Genomic DNA, 6,512 nt, shown 5'->3' on the forward strand with positions numbered 1-6,512 from the left:
TCTCAACAATTCTTTAATGTAACACCCCAAAAGTTTATGGTAGTGTAATTTCAGTAATTTTTATTATTTAAGGGTGTCTTTGGAATTTTGGACTTTTAAGTGTAATTGTTGAAGTTTAATTATTGTGGAAATTGGGTTTTTCATGTCGCATAATTCAATTTGGAAATTTATAAGGAATTAATTTCATTTTGGGAAGGAAAGGAATTTAATTGAATAAATGGAATAGGAAAAGAATAAAATGAAATAAATATATATTATTTTATTTTATTTTATTTCATTTTTATATTTTCATTTTTCTTCTTTTTTTTCTTTCTTTCCCTTCCCCTTCCCTTCACCCTCACGCCGCCCAAGCCCCTTGAAAATTTTCCTGCGTTCCATCGATTGGGCCCGGCCTTTTCGCCAGCCGCTGCCAACTGTTTGCGCCTCCAGCCAGACACCGTTGTTCCCCTCTCCCTCACCCAGCTGTGTCAAGCCTCAGAAGCCAGTCACGCGACTTAGCTTTCTACCAGATCTAACGCTCGCCGTTTGGATCTGAGACACGTCTACCCAGTCGTTGAGCCGTTTGGATCTGAGACGCATCCAGCCAGTCATTGGTTGTTGATCCACGTTCACTGAGAGCCACCGCTCCTTAGTCTGCACTACCCAGCCTTGTCCACTCTCATGGCCGCACGACGCCCTACCTTGACCCACGCACCGCTGATCTGTCCAAACTTGTAGACCCATGTGCCGCAGTTGCTGCCGTTGTGGGTCTACCGTGCGAGTTTTCTTTCGCCACTGCTCTCTTCAAATTCTTGAGAGTTTTGGGTAAGTTGATGGGTGTTTTATGGGTTTTCTTAAAGTAGCTTGAATGGCTATCAAGTTTTGACATAAATTTATGATTACCCACTAAGATTTTGGTCTAATTTGATTAACCCATAATGTTGGGATTTTAGATTCAAGATTTTTGGAGGATTTTGAGGTGGCCCATCAAGTTTGAAGTTTAAGACCAATTTCGGTTGAAAATTTTTTAAGGTTGGTATTGCTTGAAGGCTCTGTTTGGCAAGGAGGGGATGGGCTTGCTTGAACTAATTTGGATTTATTTTGAGGTATGTAATCTTACTACTAGAACTATCCTAGTGCCCGACAATGATAATTATGATTTATTGAGGGTTATTAGTTAGCATGATATTTATATCTGCCTTCATTGACTGAGGTTTGAAAGGACTGGAGCCAGGTATTGATAAATATGATTTACTGAGGATATATTGATAGTTAGATGTTTATGTATGCCTTGCTGATATGAGGGTTTAAAAGACTAATTGCGCATAGAGATGTTTGAATACTAGTATGACTTGAGTATATTATTGTTATTGGAGATCCTGCTGAATCTGAGGATGATGAAATGCATATGTATGTTGTAGAGCCATGATGAAGAAATTTATATGTATGTTGCAGAATCATGATGATGAGATGTATATGTATGTTATAGAACCACGTTGTGATACTTGTGATGTTGAGATTATGATAGTGTCCTCACTGATTAGTTAGATGTCTATCAGATTGTGTTTCCTTTGGGATTGACCAGGGGTTGTGTTTCCTTTGGGATTCACCAGGGGTTGTGTTTCCTTCGAGATTCACCAGATTGTGTTTCCTTTGAGATTCACCAGAGGTAATGGGCATACGTAACTACAGTAGGATAGAATTCAGTTATTTTATGTATGTATGTATCCATGAGGACCAGAGAAGTTTATATGTTCCACCAGAGGTAGGCATCTAGAGGACATAGATGCCTAGCCTGACCTAGTAGTGGGGTTACTTACTGAGTATTTGATACTTACCCCTTTTCATGTTTTTGTTTTAGGTAAAGGTAGAGATGCACTAATGATTGACATGTGGAATCTATGATCAAGCCATTGGGACCAGTTTTATGCTTCCACTCATGATATTTATATTCCTTTTCATGTTTTTCAACTTTCAGTTTTGATGTTTGAAACTTACTACTAAGATTTGTTTTCAGACCTATTTATTATCATTTATGATTTATGGGTACCCTATCGTCTGTTTTTAATACTTGAATTTAATGAATGTCTTTTGAAATTACCGTATTTATTTAGCATTTAATTCATTATAAAAAGGGTGTCATTTTAAGTTCCATGCATGTATGTGTTTAATAACGGCCTAACTTGAGTCCTAGGGGGTCGAGTCGTTACAGTTGGTATCAAAGTCCATGTTTTGTGTTCTGTAGACTAACTTACTATGTAAGTCCAAATTGTCCCTATGGCCCATGAACGGATTCCTCGTCATCGCCAGATATGTCTTATTAATTAAAAGTATTATGATAGTTGTGCGTTAAAATATTTGTTTAGCTTAAATGTACCAGTTATGTTCTAATGCTAGAGCAGTGACACGATATAAGTTATTATAAGAGGATTATCAGGTACGACACTACAAAAGGAGAAAAATAAAATAGAGTAAATTATGAGGTCATTTGGCACTAGTTTATCTCGTGGTAATTTGTTAGAGACGAACAAATACATATACCTCAGTTCAGAGATCTTAAAGGTTGATGAAACTATGTAGAGTTATGACTGTTTAGGAATAAAGGTATGCATATGTTTAAGCCCAGGAATAAAATTGTCGAGGCAAGAATTCATCCAGGACTAATGTTATGTTTTGTGTTGGTTAGTGCAATTGGTAGAGTATAAACATACAGGCCACATACTCAAGTATAAAGTTAAAAGTTGTTTTATGGATAAGAAGAAAAAGAAAAAAAGATTAAATTTATTAAAGGTTCTGAGATATTAAACAAAACGTTTCGAGAGGAACTTTGAAAAGGATTAATAAGTCATAAGCACCTTGGTAATACTAGGAACTTGATGTTCTAAGTAAAGTATGTGTAGTGATATAAAGAATCTGTTTGGAATATCTAGCTATGTTGATGTCATTAAAGGAAGCTAAAATAGTTGGACATGACCTTGCACTTAAAAGGGATAAAGCAAGGTGTTATTTGTTTAGGTTGAAGGACTATTTTAGTATACCTAGACTAAACCCAGAGCCTTATTGTAATGAGGAGATCCAAGTTAGGCAAATTTGAAGAAACAAAAGTCTTTTGGAGTTTAAAAGTATGAAAATTGGCAAAGAATAATTCTACAAGATGGAAATTCTTAATGTGAGAGATAAGATTTATGGAGGAGTTAAGTAAAATATAATTTAGTAAAGAGATTATGTTCCACTTGAAAAGTGGGAAAAAGAAAAAAAGAGATGTCTTGAATTTAGTGGTTTTATCAAAGATAAGTGTGAAAGAGAGAAAAGTATCTAAGAAAGTTCACTGTTGTGGAAAGAGAAAGGAATTTAATGTGTTCAAAACTCCTAGTTAATTATGGTTTGGAGGTGCATGATATAAGGGGTTACAAGGAATTCGTTTTGGTGTAAAAGAAAAATATCTCATTATCATGTGGAACTTTAGGAGAATATGAGTTGGATGGAAAGATAGCTTACATAGGTGATTGGTATGAAACTTTGTATTAATACGAGAATCCTTTATCGAAATAGAAGGTTGAGAAGGGATAAGTTAAAATGGAGTTACTAGTACCAGAAGATGTTCAAGAACTATTGACATGGTATGTTAAGACTTCATCAGTTAAGAGGTAAACCATTGAGGGCATTAGTAAGATTTAAGAAATTTTGATGTAGTGTGCAAGTTTGAATCATGTACTAGCAAGACCACCAAATTGATTGAAAAAGGGAATTAATCCAGCTCAAGGTAGACAAAAGTGGTATATGCACAAAAGTAAGTAAGTTGGATCTTCCAATATCACCATTGGCATAAGAATAGACTGGTAATAAAGTTGAGTTGATAACAAGAAGTTGCTATAGGTGGGTTTGGAGCAGTATAGGATAATATGTTTTCTCTGGCATTGGCAATGAGTTAACTAGCTCTAGGGAGTACGAGTAATTCAAGCTATGACTTATAAATCAAGAAGGTTTTATAAAAAAAAAAAGGAACTTCAGGGATCAATTACGGTTATTACGAGATTATGGAAATGTGTTATCAATTGACTGATGCTGTAGCATCAAGGGATTTCAAAACCTAATTTTCAAAGGGAATTTTAGACTCATCTGCAACAAGGTCTAAGTAATGATATGTGATTGTTCTAAGGCTAAAGAATAATATGAGAATTGGCTAAAGCAAGTTTTATAGCCCATGACACTATAGAGCCTCATGTTGAGTTTTTCATGAATGTGAGAATTAGAAAAAGTTATTCTCAGACATGTAGACCCTAAGAAAGACATCATAGTCGGTACTTCTAAAGTAGAAGCATTTTTTCAGTTGACCAGATTTGTTTTGGTATGTATGTTCATATGATGCATTATATAGTACAACCAGTTTCTCCACTACATATATGAAGTCTTACCTATGATAGAACGGTAAGTTCAGATATATGTTTTTAGTGGATAAGACTTTCTTAAGTTAACGACAATTTTCATGGTTCTCAGCTTGAACGTATTAAAGTATTGTTGGTTTTCAGCATCTTAAGTTTCATAGTTATGTATGGAAGGGATTGTTATATTTTTTATACTAGTTTTAGCTATGTCAAACAACGACCCTCGTTTTACATCTAGTTTTTTTTAAGAGTCTTCAGTTAGAATTGGGTACTCGATTGGATTTTAGTACAACTTTTCACCCCCAAACTGATGGTCAAATAGAATGTTTGAACCAGATATTGGAAGATAAGTTGTGTGCCTGTGCAAGAGTTTTCAAGGAGTTAGGACTCTCACCTGCATTTGGTGGAGTTGCGTATAATAACAATTACCAGGTGATGGCGGGAAATTAGAAGTCAATTTTACTCGACAACCAAAATCCCATGGACGTGGTATGCAATGCATGTTCCTAAGATATGCATTGATAGTCATGCATCGATGGTCATGCGTTGGACTGATAATGCGTTAATGAATGTATGCGATGACCATACGTTCTGCCACAAGTTTTCTTGTGCTTACACCAAGTATAATGCGAACGCAAGTTTCTCGGATAATCCGAGGTCGAACACAGGGACTTGTAGCTATATGTATGCGGTGATGTGCATGCGGCAGTTTAAATAAACGAATGGAAGGGAGGTTTTTAAGTTAATCCTACTCTTACTCCTATCTAACAGACAACGCAATGAGAATATGCATGAAAGGTAGAGATACGACAAACCTTGACATGAAATAAATGTATGGGAAAATAGATAAAATGTGAAGATGATTTCATTGCAACCCTTAAGAGTGACCGCAAGGGCAACCTTAGTCAACGCAAGCCATGCGATCATGCAACACACATACAATAGTAAACCACCTCTCGGTGCGAATGCTACGGCTTCTAATGCTAGAACGCATGCGATATATTCGATAAGTCTATAGGACCTACACATAAGCCTCTATTCTCATTTATGCGATGACAGAGTGACACACACACAAATAAGGCGACCACATAATATCATACCTATTCCTAGGGTGCATGCGATGCAGTGTTCACAAATAGAGCTTATCTCTAAGTCCCTATCTCTTGCTTATGCCGATCTAATCTCGCTCTCTCGAGTCTAGATTCTAACCTAGCTCTCTCAAGTCATTAGGTTCTTTCTTTAGACTCTCTCAAGTAGCTCTAAAGGGGTGTTGGACAACATAAAACAAGAAAAACGCATGAACTTGGTTGATGCAAGATTACTCCTATCTCTAGTGAACAATGCATGCATGGCTTAATGTATCCAACCACTTACCCTTCCGGGCAGTTGACTGTTGCTGACTTTACTCATAGACAAGCAATGCGTTAGAGTATAGACAGGCATTGCAGCAGCTTCACACTAAGCAAATAAGATTACTCACACACTCACACAACGCACACCTTTCGGTGGGTTACTACATACTTCATATCCCTAATCCACATGACTAAGTATGTGATACCCAAGCAATATAAGAAAGAAAGGAAAAGGAAATGATCGGCTGGAAGCAAAGACTTGCTCCCAGTGGATGTGTGTCAAGGCTGTCAGTGGTGCCATGGATGGGTAGAGGAACTGACTCTCTTGAGATCTAGCTCCAGTCGAAGGCTCCGATCGTCACTCAGAATGGATGAAGGAGGTGAAGAACTCTCAAACTTCTTCTCACGCGTTTTTCTGGATCACAAGAATCCGCCCTAGGCAAACCTCAGGTGAAAACCTTGAATAACTTGAATTTCTGCTCATCGACTTCTATTTATAGAACTTGGGTCGCCGAAAGCATTAATTGGACTCCTCTAAGTCTGACATTTGGCGCGTTAGTCCTTTTCTAGACCTCTGCCATTAACGGCGTGGTAGGTTAAATGTCAGCATCATCTTTTGGTTTTTCTCGAGGTAGATGCATTGATGCGTCCATTCCACCAACCTTGTATTGATCCCATTAGTATGCATTGTCGCATATCCGCAATCATTTAATGACTGCATTCGCTTAATACCGCAACTCTGCACGATGACCGCAATCGCTAGGCGAGTGCAACTCCCATGCGATGGACACATACG

At 37.3% G+C, this 6,512-nt stretch overlaps 1 long non-coding RNA gene across 3 annotated transcripts; it reads left to right on the top strand.

The window, feature by feature from the left end:
* The first annotated feature begins 324 nt into the window (after nucleotides 1–324).
* LOC150038554 (uncharacterized) lies at nucleotides 325–2,027 on the top strand. 3 transcript variants are annotated; one of them, XR_016525959.1, is made up of 4 exons: nucleotides 325–804; nucleotides 933–1,085; nucleotides 1,539–1,648; nucleotides 1,841–2,027. It is a non-coding gene; the product is annotated as an uncharacterized LOC150038554 (long non-coding RNA). The 3 variants fall into 3 exon arrangements; XR_016525950.1 differs by having other exon boundaries at nucleotides 933–1,648; XR_016525951.1 differs by lacking the exon at nucleotides 1,841–2,027 and having other exon boundaries at nucleotides 1,539–1,803.
* Nucleotides 2,028–6,512: the final 4,485 nt, after the last annotated feature.

Source organism: Benincasa hispida, chromosome 1 (genome assembly GCF_027475165.1).
Source record: "Benincasa hispida cultivar pf3 chromosome 1, pf3_genome.v1.1, whole genome shotgun sequence".
Taxonomy (NCBI): Eukaryota; Viridiplantae; Streptophyta; class Magnoliopsida; order Cucurbitales; family Cucurbitaceae; genus Benincasa; species Benincasa hispida.